Source organism: Nyctibius grandis, chromosome 7, assembly GCF_013368605.1.
Source record: "Nyctibius grandis isolate bNycGra1 chromosome 7, bNycGra1.pri, whole genome shotgun sequence".
NCBI lineage: Eukaryota > Metazoa > Chordata > Aves > Nyctibiiformes > Nyctibiidae > Nyctibius > Nyctibius grandis.
Window position 1 is genome coordinate 51,858,505 of NC_090664.1, and position 18,997 is coordinate 51,877,501.

Sequence of the window (18,997 nt, forward strand, 5' to 3'; positions counted from 1 at the left end):
GCAGAATAACCTTTCCAGGGTAGTTTCATCCAGACAGAGAAGATAAAGTAACATGTGACTGACATGGATACTCAGAAAGCTGTCATACCATGCACTTACCAGTGGAAAACTTGCTGATCATGTCCTTATGCATTATTTGTTGAAGTTTTCTGCCAGATTGTCCTGGGTTTGCGGGGATAAAATTTATAGAATCACTTTTCTGTTACATTTTGCTTCAGTTTGTGGCCAGCCATGGTATGGTGATCAAGGCCATTAGCAGTTAAATCCAGGGCACCTGACCCAGGCTGGCCCACAGGTGTATTCTGTAACATTAACATCACATTCACTGTAAATAGGAAAGCTTGTTGGGGAGGGGTTGGGCTCTTTGCTTTGCTTTCTTTTCCCCTTCCTTTTTCTCCTTCTTCTCTTTTTTCAATGGTTGTGATCCCTGGAGGAACTTGCCACCACTCTGTAGCTAAGTATAATTTTGTGTCTTTTGTATTAGTATTGATATGGTTTTCCTTATTTTATTAAATCTGTTTCAATTTCAACCCATGAGTCTCCCTCCTTTTCCTAATTCCCGTTCTTGGTTGGGGAAGGGACATTGGGTGAGAGAACAACTGCTTATTGTTTAGCCCTGGGTGCGGGCTAAATGAAGACATAGATACAATTTCCAAAAGATGTGGAACAAGGCAAAACGAGCCTCAGTTCTTATCAGAATCGAGCCAGTAATTCTTGGCTGGTTTTTAACCCAGTCAAAACACCTGCTGCTTTGCCTAAGGAATACAGGACAACAGGGGTAGGAAAGGTTTAAAAATGCCATTTAATTTATCCCCCTTTCTCAAGGCAGGACTGATTACTGTAAGTTAAACATACACGTCCTCCCCATCACAAGCAATGTGAACAAGACAGCATCACCAAGAGAAGCGTGTCATTCTTGAGGCATGAAAAAGATGTCAGACGCATCCCTGGAGGAATATCACAAACCAGGCTGAGCTTGGCAGCCAAATTCCCGCAAAGGAAACTCTCACATCTGTGTCCATTCCACTGACTTTAGTGAAATCCCAGGCAGATGTAAACCCATACGGAACAGACTGCAGGACCAAGATGCTGTTTACATGGAAAACCTGTCAATATTAAACAATTTTATCTGCAGCTGTCAGCTAAATCTCATTTGAGAGAACATGCCCTGCCAACAAATGCAGGCTATGTGTTTGTGAAAGGCAGGACTAGTACATTTTCAACGCTGCTCCATACTTCTAAATGTGAGTGCTAACGTTTCTAGCATATTACCTTCCAAATGTTGCGGCACGACATGCTTTATAGGAACTAATGAATCACATAGTAAAAACTAATTGCAACTTACATACTGTTGTGAACAGAGTTTTGCAACATAAAAGCAATCAGCCAGCAATTAAAATGCTAATATGAGGCTGAACCTCATATGACAGTTTGCCAAAATCTAGTGCAATACATTGCTTCCTGGAGAATTCTGAACAGATGGAATTTAGTTAGTAGGTAGTCATTTCATCAAGCTTATACACCTTACCGTGCTGGAGAAGATCCCCACCATGATGAATTACATATTTCCAGTGTTAGAAATGATGGTAAAAGATCTGCCTAACATGATATATTTTCTTCTTTTGACTGTCTTTTTCTATTCACATGTAAATGATTGATTGATTAACAAACTCTTAGCAAGTCAGAAAAGAGTGGTACATAGCAGATGCTCTTTCCAAACACAGACGTCTTGAATTTCTTTTTGTTGTTTTAAACTGCAAGTTTTGAAGATGACCTCAAATAAATTAATATAGGTGGAATCCCAATGTGGTGGTGGTCATCATCAAACCTACTTTTGTTTTTAATTATAAAAGCTCCTTTTCACAGATTCACTAATGCAAGATTGTGAATTGAATTAAACAATTACATTTTAATTGAGTTCACCTTCCCCACATCCTCTTTTTCTTCATTACGGTCCTAATACTACGACAATTGAAATACATTAATTAATTCAAGTGGGGAATTATTAATTTTCAACATCATCAGCCTTGGAGAAATTACCAGCGGTCCTGGAATAAAGCTCCTAGGAAGATGAGCTACAGACTGTGCCCTGTATCCAGTTCTAGCAGCAGTCATATAAGTCTTTGTTTTCCCTGAGGACAAGAAATGTCTCAGCAAGGTATGATCCTGGGAAGTCAGTGACTTATTCTTCAGCAAGCCTCATTCATTGCAGGTTCGTCTTTAAGTTTGTTCAATCATTGTTGGCAGCAACACTGGAAAAGCATGGACAAGCTATAAATGGAATTAGTAACCCCTTTGTACTAACTCATCTGCAAACAGGAGCCAGGGAAGGAGACCAGAGTAGGCACTGGGAACTTGGCTGTGTGTACGTGGTGATGTCACCCCAAGTCCTATCAGCTGAACATAGGACATGGGAAGTTAACGAGGGACCCAAGAACGTCCCAGGTCTCACCTGCTTGGATGAAGGTGTCTTTCAGCCATGGGAAATCTTGAGTAATGCGATCTTGGCTCTCAGGTCCTTGCACCCTCCAAGCACAAGCAAGGCTGAATCACTGCCTGGTCCCAAGACATAGTCAGGCACAGATCAACGCTGATATCAAAAATGGACTGAACTGTTTTCTTCTCATTCATCAGTGTCTTTAATAGCTTTCTTAAGGTGCTCCATTTAAAAATAAAGCTATTTTTTCTCACTTTGCTTACAGTCCCTTTTCCTGTGCAAGGCTCTCTGGGAGAGATCCTGCATGGAAGACCATGTTCCTTGCTTAATAAACAATTCCTTAGCATTTTATCCTTAGCATCTCCAAACACCCACTTTCCTCGTCTCCTCCTCACTCCAGCCTGAGCTCCAGAGCAATATTCAGCTAATGCTCCCACCTAAATCCCAGCAGTAAAACCCCACACTCAGCACACCTTCCACCATCTGCACTCCCCTCCCATGCACCCACCCTAAAAGGATGCACAAAGTGCAGCAACGATCTGAAGCCATAACAGACGCCCAAAATGCAGAAGACATCCCAAAAGGTAAGAAACTCCCCTCTGCCTGCTCCGAAGGATGGCAGAGCTCCTAAATGAGAGGACATGAGCTGGGGTTTGCTGCCGTGTTTCACTGCTGCAGCTCTACCAGCATGACAGAACAGAAGGTGTCATTTTGAGCCTACTTTAAATTTATGAAGTAGTAAACCTATTGCTCAGGGTAGCAAAAGGTGAATCGCCATTAAAGGAGTGACCTGGACTCTGAAAGAGGCCTGTCAACAGAGGAGTTGGAAACTTAAAGCATGACTTCCCAAATTATCGCTCTGAGATTGCTTTGGAAGAAAATTGCCAGGAGGAGTGTGGGGGGGCAAAAGCGCATCACACATAAAATTACCTCCCATGACAACAAGGCAGAGCCTCCATTAGCCGGGCTAGGAAAGGAGCAGGTTTCACAAAAACCTCTGTATTCATGGAAGTCATAGAGATTTGCCTCTACCTGTTCCCCCAGGGAACCCAAAAATTGGCAGGAGTGCTTATGATTCAGCATCAAAACAGAAGAGCTCTGGTGTTCACCCTCACAGGCAATGCAGCAGTACAGATGCAACCTGTCTTTCTCAATGAGGGCTTTACATTAAAAAATAAAAGCTGCTCTTCTCTAAGGTCCTCAGTACAGAGGAGAGGAGCAGGACCTTTCTTTCACCACAGTGAGCAGAGGCTGTGGCTGGGTGAAGGATAAGCCCCAAATCGCACGACATCTTGAGTAAACCCCCCAGTGCCATCGTCATTGCATCATTCTGCTGCACTTACAGCATGCCCATAAGGAAACGGGCAGTAAAACTCCAAATCCCTCCTTCCAGACACCAAGATCCCAAGCCCACACATTTAACACTCGCGAATTTATATGTCAGTTGGGGCCTATAACACCACCACCATTTTTAAGTAGTTTATTCATGTTGCAGCAGGTGCAGATGCTCCAGTCTGACCCAATTCTTCACTGTTTTATTAGTAACTGCAGCCTTGACACCCATGTGTTGTATAAAGGGGGAAATGGTTATAAACATCTCTAATCAGTGGAAGCTGGCTGATATTACAAACACATTAATGAACCATGGTTGGTTTGTATCTGCTGAAAATCCACCCCTCATAACGTGTTTCTGTACACATTTATGAGAAGATGTAAGCACGCACATTATCTATTTTTTACCAGTCAGAAATAGCCACAGTGCACATTTGAAGCACAAATACACTGAATTTAAATGTAAGTAAATTAAAGCAAAGCTGATATGTAAGCTGGACATGATAAAAAATGCTACTGTAACACAGCATTAAGCTCTGTTGTTCCCCTCTGATGCCTTGGGATAAATATTGCAATAGGGCTGAAGATCTCATTTCATTGTGCCCTGGGAGGGGATTGGGTTCAGACCGCCTGCTCTGGGAGCCTTAGAAAGAGATTCATTCAATGAGCTCGTAATACTTCGCTTTCATGCAAAGCTTTGAGATAAATGGGAATCTGAGCATACCTGGAGCTCTGCTGTTTTATTATTGTACTTGTGTGTACCACAAAACATCTCAATGAGCAGTGAAAGCAGGAAGTTCTCCTCTGATTAAAAAAAAAACAGTATCCTACACAGAAATAGTATTTTCAAGGAAGGCACCAAAGCAACCAGATAATCAAAACAGCTGTGCATTTTCCAAGTTTACACTTTCTTTTGTTTTATTCTCACATATCTCTAATAGCACAGCAGAGTGAAGGGTGGGAGGAAAAAAGGACTTTTGTGGTTAGCAAGGGGATTGCAATAGGAGCTTAATGATCAGGAAGAACACGGAGAAGACAAAAAGGATTACAGTCATGTCAAACAGAAAAAGTACTAAAAAGCACTTTCTCTTCTAACATAAGGTCAGAGGAGGAATGTGGCATGCTATGGTTCACTCCTTTACGAGTGAGAGATCGAGCAGTAACTCTGCTCATTGCCACTGGAGCAAGCCCCAATTAAGAATATAACTCAGGGAATATCTCACAGCCTGTTCCCTCGCAGGAAAATAGTCATCTGAGATTGCACTAGCAACCGGGGAATTTATTTCAGGAGCCACCCTCCCACCTAGGGCAATAGCTCTCACTGTGGGAGAGAGAAGCTCAAAGTTGTTATTGGGGACTTTCCCTGAGGTGGGGCTCAGCTGCAGGACACTGGCCCTTGACTCCCTGTGCACAGTAGAAGACCCAGGCAGGTGGGGTTTATGGACAACCTACAACACAATGCCTGTGGTACGCAGACATCCTCATGGCCACTTCTCACCATCAGCACTGTGAGAAACCAGTACTGCTCTTCAGCCAAACCAGAGGAGTGGAGCTCCTAGGGCCAGTGACAAAGCCCAACATCTAACAGAGAAACGAGATGAAATGGGAATCAGAAACTTGATTAATGAGTTTGGGACTGGTGCAACCTAGAAAGGGTAATTGCCCAGACCCTCCTCACCTCTGAGATGTATTACAAAAACATAAAGAAATTACACAAATGGATGCTTTTTAATAGGCTTGGGGTCATGCAGCAGATCCTTATGTCTGGATCTTCTCTCATAACATCCCTGACATGGGGCACTACAGCAGCAGTCGCCAGTCACAGAATTTCTTTTTTTCAAGAAGCACTAATGAGATGAGTGGAATTAACAGATACAGAGGCACCATGGTATATTGGCATTGGTAGATAAAGTTTGCTTCTGGTAACCTACAGAGATACAAGCACTGACAAGAAACCTGCTGAAAGAGGAGGATGGAGCTGTGGGCATAACCCAGAGCCCAATTCAGCCATATGAAGGGGCTTCAGAGCAAGAGGCATGAAAGGATGGAGAAGAGGAAAATGGTCAAACCCAGGCACTTTGAAGGATCAACTCAGTGAGAAGTAAACCTTCAGGGGCATTTCTGTGTTGTGGCTACCATCCCCACTTCCAAATAACAGCCCATAAATCACTCAGAAATCACCATCATGGGAGCCAGGGCATATGAAAATAAAGGTAAAAATTAGAAATGGGCAAAAGGAAAGGATGTTAGCTACAAGCAAGTCATTGGCCTTTCCAGAGAAGATAACAAAATCAGGGATAAACAAACAGAGTAGAATGAAGAGAGAGGGGAGGAACAACGATGGTGTGAGAGAAGGAAATGCTGTGCCAGTGTGCAGCTCCCTTCCACACTATAGATGGGTTAGTAAGAGGGAAAAGAGCAGGAACAGAACAAAAGTAGGTCAGGGAGTGAAGGAGTAGAGAAATTTAGGCTATTTGAAAGGGACAGATCTAGGGATTGTGATCTGACAGCAGTGGGATGGGGCGATGGGAGACGATATAATAGTAAGAGGAAAGAAAGGAGCAGGAGAGGAGGTACCCAGGCAGCAGTGGATAGCTTTCACCAGAAAAGTGTTATGAAAATTTTATTAAATAGCTTTGTATGGGCATCTGAGGGTTTACCACAGCTGGGTGGTGGGTGTGGGAGGTTTTTTTACCCTTACTATAAAATGCTGGTGTGTAGATCAAGTTTCCTCAAGCCAGGTCAAGGTGCGCTGGTTAAAGCCACTGTCTGAGTGTCACTGGTCCATTCATGCTCTGGTGGACCCTACGATAGCTGGGAGAGGTGAAGACAGGGAAACACAAAGCAAGCATGTCTTTCGTGCTTGGCAGCAGTCAAGAAAATGAAGTGAGAGATGGGAAGAACTGAGGTCCCCGTGGAGGGTACTGACTTTGTACAAAAATAATGGGCAAAGTCAGAAAGGTGAGATTTGATGAGGACAGAGACGTCAGGTCAGTGAGATGAAGGCTATAATTGAATACGGTGAGGTGGCAGCAGAGGTAATTAGGGCTCAGTAAGCTGCAAAGGGCACAAATTAAATGAGGATAAAACAGAAGTTAAAGCACAAAGACAGTCAGTGTGCTGGGTTTCTTTGCCAACGGCAATCTGGATGATGAAGATCAATTAATTGAATTCAAAGAGCTGGGATGAGCCAGGCCTCCTGGGAAAACAGAGTTTGGGTCGTAAAGAGGAAGAATAGAGCTGGTGAGAGAACACCGGGTGGTACTAAACAAAAGTAATTTGGGCTCAAAAGAAGACAAGAGGGAGCTGCCATGAAAGGAGAAATTAGGAGACAGTGCTGGCAGTGCAGGGAGGAAAACACTGCAAAAATTAAAATTTGAGAAAAGGATCAGAGAGCAGGAAAGCTGAAAGAAGAGAAGAGAGAAGAGCACTAACAGAAGTGGGAAGAATGAGGAACATAAATTTAATCTGTGTTGTTGTCATGTTGCCAGACTGCAGAAGTGGGTAGTTGGAGACCCTAACCAAACCCAGAACCTCTCCTCTAGCGAACAAGCCAACACACCCTCCTGAAGAGCAATTTGTGGAGCAGCACTCCATTCAACACTGTATTTCACCTGCATTCCTCCTCCCTTTGCACTGAAGCCATGAGGCATGTTAAAACTACCAGATTAAAGATACAGTCATCCTTCCTGTTAAACCACAGAAATTATCAACCTGAAAGCTCCACTGGTAATTTTCAGGATTTCCCTCTTCTCTACTCAATCCTACTGGGGGAAGTCTGACTTTGTGGTCAGAAATTCGGCTGCACCAAGCCATTTCCCAACACTTCCCAGGCATGTGGTGTTCTCATATAACAAGATGGACTCCTCTCCTCCACCACGTGGTGCTGGGGGGGCTCTCAGGTTGGTGCTGGAGAAGGTTAAGGGTGGAGTCCCTGCTGGACAGTACGGATCGACTCCCAAAGCAAGTCTGTCTGGGCTCTCTGGTGCTGTGAGAAGGCGTCACGCTTTCAGGGGGCTCTACCTCCATCTTCCCCATCAAAAATACCCAGAGGTCTCTGAAGCCCAAGTTCTGCACTTTGTCAGAACGCACACTAGCAGGAGGTAGCTTTTAGGTGGGTGACACTTGGGTCTTGTGGATGTGATGGACCAGGACCAGAAAGTAAAGGAGTTGTAAACAGATCTGTCCCGGTCCTCACATGGTGGGTCCATTCTTCTCAACTGGGTCTCAGCCCAGCAACCTTCAGCAACTTCTGGGGCTTAACAGACTCTGCATCCCTCAGAGTCTGTAGAAAATGTCTCTTTCCTTCCTTCCCCTCGAAGACTTGGATGTGGGTCTGCTCACTGACTCCCTTCAGATTTTCCTGGTCACCACCTCTTCTACAGCCCTGTTGCATGTCTCCCAGTCTCTGCACACTGCATCCTCACACCAAGGGGATTTTCCCCAGTTAAGTGAGCTCTGCTGCTGGCTGTGAAGGAGCAGCTCCTCCATCACAGGGTCCTCCCCATCCCAAGGCATACCAGCCTGGACAAGGCGATGAGGCTGTCCTTTTCTCTGCTGCTACACGTCCCACACTTTACCTCCTATCCCTAATAATAGAAAAATGCAGGATTAATCCCCAAACTTCTTGAGCTCATGTTAATTAGATTAGCAGCCTAGAAGGATAACATGGTGGTGAGATTTTTTACAATCCTGATTCAAATAAAGATAAAAATAGCCATTTAGAAAGATATTTTACCATGGATATTCACATGCTTCCCTACACTGTCCATCCAAGAGGTGCAGCAAATGAAATTGATTCTAATTCTGCCAAAGACTAATGGTTGATACAGGCCAAATGCAGAAGTGAATTTACCAAGAGAGTGAAATCTGCCAAAGGTGATGGAGATCCTTCCTTTCATTTTAAGGCTCTTGAGAGGACACACAGTAGGTTTGTTTTAAAACCATCTATGTAAGATTACCAGCCACCTCCCCACTGTGAGACTGTAGATAATGCTGATAAAAATATAAATTGCCACTTGAACAGTTTACATCCCAGCCAGTACACAATAAGGATGGAGATAAGGTCAAACAGACCCCTGTTTGTGTTATTTTGAGAAAGGAAACATTGAGTATTACACGTTTGCCTTGTCTGCAGACTAGTTCCCACTGTATCTGACCACCTCCACAAAGCGCTCCTAGATATGCTGGTTGAGAGCTTTATTATTTCTATCAGTACCTGATGTTCATGTTATTATTATTTAATTTTTTATTCAAATGGGCTGATCTATAGCATAAAAACAACATGGCCATGAACTGTTCATTTATTATACGGATCCTGGTAACATGAAAATAGTCAAGAGAGATGATGCTCCCACTAGGCCAGGAGATGTATACATATAGAACATGCAAACCTTGCCCAAAGACTTCCCAAAACCAGGATTTATTTTCTCTTTTTTTCTTTCTTTTTCTATTTTGCAGGCTGGAAACTCTGGCACAGAAAGGATTAAGCATTAAACTATTTGTTTAATGGCTTCAAAGCCTCCTCAGTGAAGATCAGATGAGATAGGAATCCAAGGGAGAATATGGCTAAGATCTGACCTCAGAAACATGTCAAACAGAAACAGACGTTGCCGCTGTTCACTTGGCTGAGAGTGTGCCCACTGTTATAATTTCTGACTCAGCAACTACAGGGTAATAACTGAAATTGTCAGGGCTGGCACTTGCTGCCTCCCCTGGAGAGCAAGAACTGTGATGGAGCCTTTCCATGGACTCCCAGCACAGCCTCATCCCCTATAGTCCAAGCTTGACTCAACGCCAGAGAAGACTTTTGCAACTTTGGTTGCTTTGTGTCCACTATACAGTGGAAAATCTATAGACTGCATCTGTTTTTTCTCTTCAACAACTGGCTTGGGTTTCCAGTACTACTGCGATTAAACTTGTCCAAGTTATGCAAGCAGTCTAATTTATATTCCCAAAACAAAAGACAGAAGTGCTCTGAGTGGAGTCCATATTTTCTGTCTGATTGCTTTTCATTTCACACTTCTTTGTTTTAATTACATTTTAAGATTAAATACAGGGATTGTAGTTAGTTGCACTCAATGGATATTGTACAGATTTAAGGGTTATAGGAAAAGGAAAGGAAAAAAGACAACTAATACCTCATTGTTTACTGTGCTTCCTATAACATGTGCAGTCAAGTGCTGAGTGAGTTTTAATAGAAATCTGGCTTGATTGTGATTAAAGGAAGAATTTGCTGAATGAATTCTTCAGCTCAGAAGTATGGGCTTTTAATTTTTTTACATGTATTCAGCCTAAAAAAAGCTGATTCTGCAAAGCTTTCTTGACCTCTCTGATTGCAACCAATTACAAGATGGATGGCCTGGATTTAAAAGTATCAGTATGCTGCAGCAGCTGGCCAAGTATGTCTTAGACAGCTCAACAAGGAGATGGTGGGGAGGAAGGGGACACATTATGGATTTTATGATTCCTTCATTAAGGCAGTAAAAATCCTGCTTGGCTAGACAACAATAACAAAAACAAAGCTAGCACTTACTTGCTTATGTATTATTTAATTAATATAATTATTAATTATTTAAAAGCTGTTCCTTTTCTTTATTCTCATTCTCAACAGCACTGAGAAAGATTTGCACACAACCAATACAGTACCAACAGTCCCCCAGCTCCCTTTTGGTTTCCCTTCTTGTAAGGCTTCAAGAGAGATGCTACCCAGAGCAGCCAGTAATATTGCAAATGGTGTTTCCACAGCTGAACTGGTGAGGAGCAGAGTGACTCACAGTACGTAGAATGGCTGAGGGAATTTGTAATGTTATACTGAACCTTGCACAGCTCTTAGATTAGAGTTTATACATAATCTTTGCTATGTTGCTATGAAAAACCCAGTATCTGTGGCTAGTAGAACAGATTTCAAAGCTCCAGAGGATGACAGGGTGATACTCAAGAGGAAGCAACAATTTCCCAATGTTCAGATCTTGTCTTGAGGTCCAACGGATGTTATGCTAGTGGTTACACAGTGAGCTTTCTGACCTCAGCTTTTTAAAAAGAAAGCCCTGTGAAATTCCGTGCAAAGCAAGCAGTCTGTCCCAGAAACGTGTCATGATGTAATCTTTAACTGCACCTTCACACAGTTTTTTCCATGTATGTCTCATTAAATGATGCACAAACAGGGAGAGATATGGCTGTAATTTCCTAAGTTTTTTACATCTGGATTTGCAATCTTAAAAATTTCTGACATGTCTTCCATGTTAGGAAATAGATATAATAAATCACAGTGTCTTCTTAGAATCATAGAATCATAGAATTGTTTTGGTTGGAAAAGACCTTTAAGATCATCAAGTCCAACCGTTAACCCAGCACTGCCAAGTCCACCACTAAACCATGTCCCTAAGCACCACATCTACACTACATCTTGCTCTAAGTTCTCTTTAGGCATAGAGATATTGAACAATGGGAGTTAAATAAACTAATTAACATACAAAATCCATGAGAATCTAAATCAAGAAGAGGAGTAATACCAACAGCTCTTCCTGTCCAAACCTTTGCTGACTGCGAAATAATTTCTCTGACAACAAACACATTTGCATTTCTAAGAGCATGAACCTGTTTATAGCTAACTGAGCATTAGCATCACTGACCATGAAGGCCAGCAGTCTGTAAGCATCAGGCACCTCGAGGATGCTGAGAGTTCTCCAAACAAATTGAAATATCAATAGCTTATGTGATGAGGCCCTCACTGAAAAACCTAATGAGAGTGTTTAGTCAGATGCGCTTCATTGGCTTGATGGAGTATATCTCCTTTGACTGTCAAAGGAGTACAGGCTACTAGCTGTGCCATAAACCTGTCCACTTAGCTACGTGAACCCAACCACAGACAGCAAGTGACTTCTTGATTGCTGTGGAGGTGGCTAACTCCTTTCCCCTTTTGAACTCCAATGAACAGTTGATGGTGTAAAATGGCAACTTTGCAGCTGACAAGGGAAAAGAAATATCAGGACAAAATATATAATTATATTATCCTAGAAGAAGAAGTTTTATAAAGAATATGGTGCACTAAACAGGAAAGAGAATAAAAGGATTTTTTTTTACTCCATCCTATTCAGGTTCTCATACCACCCTTATTTCTCAAAATCTGAGTGTCAACCCTCTAATATATTTAGGCAACTTTCATGAATGGAAATTTGGGCTGAAGAGCCTTCCAGGCAAAAATTAAGTGATGGGGCCATTCTCTGGGGCCCTGGCAGGGTCCCCAGATGACAGACTTGTGATGCCTTGTTCTGCAGTGCTTGGAGGAGTGGACACTCTTTACTTTCTACTCTCTGTAGAAAGAAAGTTTAGTCATTTAGGGTGATTGCAGTTCTTTAGTCTCATGCCCACAAGAGAGAGGCACAGAATTCAACAGGCAGTTGTAACCTTCCTCCACATTTTTTATTCTGTACTAGCCCAGTATAATCTTACAGAACTATAATTTTTAATCAGTTCTATAGTTTTTAGAGACACTCCTACAGAACACTACTGACTCCCAGTTCAGAGTGAGTGATGGGAGTAAAGAGTGCCACTGCTGAAAGTAGCACTCTCCACATCTCAGCCTTAAAAACAGACACAGAGAAAATGAGATCTCTGACATCTCATCTATCCCTTATTAGCAATCATAGAGCCAAGGCAGCCTGTCTATATGCTCTTGTACTAAAGAGTTAAGTTTCCTAAAATTACCTTCTTCTACTTGCTGCTTCTTCCACCTGAAAACTGTTTCCCAGCACTAAACCAAGTAGGAAGGTGCAATTCCACTTTACAAATGGCAAAACAGAAGGACCTTTCCACCTCTCACCCAAAGATCTTTCACAGATGAGGTCTTCCAGAACACTTACTCAACCAGATCTAATGAATGGTGTGACTCATAGCTAATGAAGTTATATTGGCATTACAAAATAACAGAGCTGAGCAAATTTAACAAAAAAAAAAGAGAGAGAGAGGTGGTAGAACAGGCATCAGCTTTGCAAAGCCTGAAAGGTTTCATGGTATTTTAAAGGCCTTTTTTTTTGTTGAAATTACAAGGAAAGCCAGCCAATTTCAGACAAAATCCCCATTTATGTAAAGTTTACAACTCTCCTTACTAGAACCACGTATTCCATTAAACCAAGCACACAAAGAGCTCCCAGTGGATAGACTTCAGCCTAGTTTTGACCCAGGTCCCAGCGTCATTGATGGATTATTTTAGCCCTCCACCCTTAGATTTTCAACAGGGCACATGCAAAGGGAAACTTCTTCTCCAAACATTACCTCACTGCAGAAAGGTATATAGTACTCAACTGCAGTGAGGAACATGCTCCTGCAGGTTCTGTGTTATGCATTTAAAATACAAACAGTGCTTAAACGAATGGACTCAAGTTAATTAAATCAATAGCTCAAGCAAATTACTTTTTCAAGTGTAAGTTTTAGTAAGCTTTATTTTACTTTACCGAGAGTCTATTACCAGGATAAGGAAGTAGGTAAAGTAGTGAGCTAAACACAAAGCACAGAGCCTTCTGGGAATTTTTCTGTTTTCCCAATATGCTAGTACTAATCCTATTACTCAATTAAGTGGTTTATACAGTGTCATCTCCTTGTTTACATAAACTAATATAAAACAAGATCACTAATGAGATGCATTGCACTTAAGACTTTTATTTATACAAGAAGAGGAAAAGGAAAAGAAAAGAAAAAGGAAAGGAAAAGGAAAAGGAAAAGGAAAAGGAAAAGGAAAAGGAAAAGGAAAAGGAAAAGGAAAAGGAAAAGGAAAAGGAAAAGGGAAAGGGAAAGGGAAAGGAAAAGGAAAAGAAAAGGAAAAGGGAGAGGGAGAGGGAGAGGGAGAGGAGAGGAAAAAAGAAAAGAGAAAAGAGAAAAAAGAAAAGAAAGAGAAAAGAAAAGAAAGAGAAAAGAAAAGAAAGAGAAAAGAAAAGAAAAGAAGAGAAAAGAGAAGAAAAGAAAAGAGAAGAGAAAAGAGGAGAAAAGAGGAGAAGAGAAGAGAGAAAAGAAAGAAAAGAAAAGAGGAAAAGAAAAGAAAAGAAAAGAAAAGAAAAGAAAAGAAAAGAAAAGAAAAGAAAAGAAAAGAAAAGAAAAGAAAAGAAAAGAAAAGAAAAGAAAAGAAAAGAAAAGAAAAGAAAAGAAAAGAAAAGAAAAGAAAAGAAAAGAAAAGAAAAGAAAAAAGAAAAGAAAAAAGAAAAGAAGAGAAAAGAAGAGAAAAGAAGAGAAAAGAAGAGAAGAGAAGAGAAGAGAAGAGAAGAGAAGAGAAAAGAAAAGAAAAGAAAAGAAAAGAAAAGAAAAGAAAAGAAAAGAAAAGAAAAGAAAAGAAAAGAAAAGAAAAGAAAAGAAAAGAAAAGAAAAGAAAAGAAAAGAAAAGAAAAGAAAAGAAACCCCACCAGAGTCAGAGTATTAATAGCTGGTTTTATTAACACTATGTAGCCACATGAGTACAGCATTTTAGCTTATCTCGGCAAAATGACTGAGTTTTCACCTCTTTCCTGCTGTCTCAACAAGAGGTATAGATTAAACTCATATTCCCTATAGGTCCCTCTCAGCAGGGTCATGGACAGCTCCCCCAGGAAGAAGGAGGAAGCCACCCTTTCAGATGTGACTGACTAAGCGAGAAGTGCAGACCCCATACTTGTGGGAAAGAGTGGGGCTACCAGGCACCAAGACTTTGGATGTCTATAGTGAAGGTCTTTAAAGCTGATCTCATCACTCTGGTGTCTTTGCATACTTTAATGGACATGGTTCATCTGATCCATTCTGGACATCTGCTTCATTGTAGATACCACTGAAGATGAAGAGAGTGTAAGTATAAGAAGATCCATCAAGTGTGTAGGTGGTGCAGCCACTCAAAGACCCAGAGGCCAAAGAAACCCAGGGACAGGGCTGAGAAGCAGGAATACTGAGGCTGAGAGGAGAGGAAGCCCCACTTAATTCTTCTCAGCAGATCAGTCGTTGTGCAATGATCATAGGGACTCATGTAAGTAAGCATCAAGGAAAGATATATTAATGAATGAATGGCCATCACACTTCAGACATTCATCATGATTCCCATCATGCTTAAATCCAGTTAGCAGGACAGACTTCACTGCATCTCTTGTAGCATTTAGTACATATGTGGATTGCATGTTCTTGTACTCATCAAATGTAGCTTCTCTCCCCAGTTGTGCACCCTTCAGAATAAAGTGGAGGTTAACCTGAAGAGAGGGATTGAGAATACATAGCTGTGGGGGACTGGAGGGAGAATTAAAACAGTCAGTACTAGCCTTTCTGCAAGACATTTGGTGGCCAGCCAAATTTGAGTGGAAGGCATTTCTTGAGGCTGGTGAATATTTCCTTTGAAATTACCTGCTCACGTTAACTGCTGTAAATTTATCAGCCACACACTTCTTCTCAGAAGATAAAACAGGGAAAATACATTGCCTTGATAGATGATTGCTTTCTTGATTTAAAGTAAGGAGTCACACAACTTTTTATTTCACAGTTCTCAGTCCTAAATCCCACTTAGGAGTTTTGACTTTGTAATCAAGCTGTGTGGGTATAGGCAGTGAGCATGCATTTAGATGTTCTTCAATCTCCAAGCAACAACCTCACAAAGTATTGCAAAAGTGTCCACTGCTCAAGGAAAGAGCAGGGGTCAGGCAAGCTCTCCATATGCAAGACTGACTCTGAATGGGACTGGCTGACAATTCAGTCCCCACTCCCTCTGCCAACCAGCCCCAATAATCCTGTCCACAAGAATGATGAGCATTCTGTCAGCATCATCTCCTGTTGCAATACCACTTGCATTTAGGTCACTTGCTGAATGTATTGTTGGTGCTATATTCATTTATTTTGGATCCTCTGGAATGTAGGAGGTGGGAAAAACTACAGTCCTGTGAAAAACCTCCCTATGGCTGAGAAACTGATGGCAGCAGTACCATCCTCTTTAGCATGAGAGCCACAAGAGTCTACCAAGAGTTCTGGGAAGGGTGGATAGCATAAGAGTTTGCTGGAAATCCTGAGCAGAACAAGAAAGTTGGTTTTCCAGAAGTGAGGAACAGAAGGATGAAAACGAATTTGAAATGGGTAGCTGGGTCTCTGAATTTAATACAGAAAACACTAGGGGTAAGGGCAAAAGTGAAATACAGATGTGCTGAGCTGCGAACCTATGGGGTTAAGGGGCAGGGTGAGGGGAGATGGATTTGGTAACCATGAAAGAAGCTGAAGGTCACAAGAGATTTTGTTGAGGGAAGCAGTAAATCTAGACTGTCTGCGTGACTGCTTGGGCTGGAGCACTAACGAAAAATAAACCAGACACATTAGCACTTAAGAAAGGGACCCCAAAATCATAACATTCCTCTGGTACAAAAACTCCCAAACTCCCCAGTAAAATTCTTTCCTGGAATGGGAGGCAGAAGGGCAGGTAACAGTGGAAAGAGGGAGATTTCTTAAATAACTATGACAACGTAAGAGCTAATTTCTTCCCCAACTGCAGAAAAACAAGTCCACAATGCGGGGAAGGAAATTGGTCAGCCATCCAGAGTACTCACCCATCCTTATTTCTTCTCTTCTGTGTTCTTCTGTATTTTCTGAGCAGCAATATATGAAATGGCTCATGTAAATAAAGTGCAAGCACTTAACTGCAATAGCCTCCAAGTCTAGTTAGCGTCACTCGTGATATGCGGCAGTGACTTTGGCAGAAACTCAGATCATTAACAAAATTTAACCCCCTACTACAGAATGCCTTTGGGCTCTCAGCAGTCATCACCATCCAATGCTGGCTGTTTGCCTGTCAATAATTAAAATGCAATCTAAGAAATAATGGGAAATTACTACTTCTGGATGGTCTCCTGATAGCTGAGCAGGAGTTGCCTTGTTCTGAGCTGTAGGAGCTTTCAGGCAGCTGCTACCCTTGAGTGAGGAAACGGTGAGGTTTGGAAAAAGAGCTGCAGACAAGGAGAGGAGGCACCGCTCCTGTGGACAGGTTTTTCTTTCTACCTGATGATCTTCAAAGCCTTCCCTGAGGTTTGGTAACTTTGTGACCCATTTCACTGGTTAAGTGGTTCCTCAGGGCCAAGTGTACCCATGTGTTTACGTGCCATTGCCCCAGTGAGCAGTGTTTTATTAGAGCACTCAGGTAACTGGAGATAACAGCCTCAATAGCTACAACTCAAACATAACCTGAGCTATGGGCTCAGGGCTGGGTACAGCATAACGTTGACTAAGGGGATTTATAACGAGCCTCTGGAGAAATGGGAAGGGAGTTGTGCTGGCTCCCAGGAGAGGGAGGGACTCCCTCTTCATCCCACCTGGATGTGACTGAGAGTGATTTCCCTCCAGGGAGGAGGGATAGGGCACAGGCTGAGTTGTGGTGGGGGAATCTCAGCAGCAGCCAAGCAAGTGGAGGGGGCTGAGTTTAGTCTTCATTAATGTGCAGACTTCCTCAAAGTAAGGACTGGTGAAAGCCCTTGCTCACACTTCCTTGTATTATGTTAAATGACACCTCTTCCTTTTCATCTGTATTTACACTGCTCGAATGTCAGGCTGTCATGGAGACAAACTGTGCACATTTGGTGCTTAACTTTTCTTCATAAATCTTGCTGTACGACCCTTATTATTATCTGTGCTTTAATTCTGTGCAGTCCATCAGTGTGTCCCAGTTATGACCTGCCCACGGAGACCAGAAAATTCAAGGCACACCAGCTCTGGCAGAGTGGAAGCAATGTCTTCTTGTCCCACGGCTCCCTGCCACAACACTCATGCTCTCACTCCCACTCCTTCCTACTACTCCTTATGTGCTTGGTCATTCCACTGAATCTGTGGTTTGTGCCAGGTTTTTCTTCTCTAAATTGCCTCTCATTTCATTTTTCTCTATCCCATTTTTCGATCTCCCCAATTTGCTGTCTCAAAAGTTTTGTACAGGGGTGTAAAATGTCACTGCTCTCTGGGACAGGTGCACAACTGTGTGTCCCTCCCTCCCTGGGAGGACACAGCACTTACCTGCCCCTCTTGTGAATCTCTCGCGCCCAAATTTGGTGCCATCAGGCACCATAAATGCTTTGGTAAATTTTTTTGTGGGGGAAGGAGGAAGACCTACATGACTTGTTTGGGCTGTTCCTACTGTAAGACGCCTTGTCCTGCTGCTGCCACAGTGCCACTGTCCAGCATGGTGTCATTAGGTCTAAGCACTTTAAAATTCTGTATTAAACTCCTACTACAGACTTACTTAACACATGACTAAGGAACTAAAAGGAAAATGCTGCAACAAGCATTTTTTTCCACTAAAGCCTCTATACAGAAAAAATTGATACGATGTCAAGTTTTTCCTTTAACCGATTTATCTTCCCTGCACAGTTAATAGTAAGATCATCTTGAATAACTAATCCACAGCCCTAAAGCAGAAGCTATCATTTATTTTAGCATTTGCATTTAAACAAAATGATATTAAAACTCAGAAGGACATGATATGTAATCCAATAACCCAAGGTAATGTAATTCTAGTCCATGTAGCAATCATTTCCACAAATAATCTGACCATATATGATGAGCACAATTTATAGCAAGTTTTATTGTATTTACTGTTATGATATGACTAAAGTCAGTAATGAAAAGAATAAATGCTCTTGGCTTTAAAGAACTGATTAGGTGAACCTCAGGCATTCACTGGCAAAAATTTCATTTGCTTTAGTACATCAGCTTTGTTATATCATCAAGGCTTCTGATTTTTACTGAAACACCAATGTGTGTCATCTTTGACAGCTATTTGAGGGAATTCACTACCAAAGTTTATTTATTAGTGAAATACAATCCCTGGTAGGTCAAACAGGACTATCTTTACTCTTATACAATGTCAGATCAGTATCTCAATTCCCAGAGAGCCAGTCAATCCCATCTAGTCTTTAATTGTCTCTAAATTTAACCACTGAAGACCTCCAGCTCTGGACTCTTCCTGCAGAAATGGCTTTTTATCAGTGTGGTAGGTCTGTCTAGGGATGACTTACCTTACTGACCCCAGCCTGATGAGAGCACCAGACTTTTTAACATAAATTTAGAGTATGGCTACTGACTTCAGCACCGTGATCTGTGTTTGTGAAGGTAAGAGAATAAACCACCAAAAAAAAAAGTATACATATAAGGAAAGCACAGAGTGCTGGTAGTAAAGAGAGTATATTGTCTGCTTGCTCTTTTGTTCGACATTTTTCCTATGCAACCTTTATTGGCTATGCCAAACAGGCTTGGATG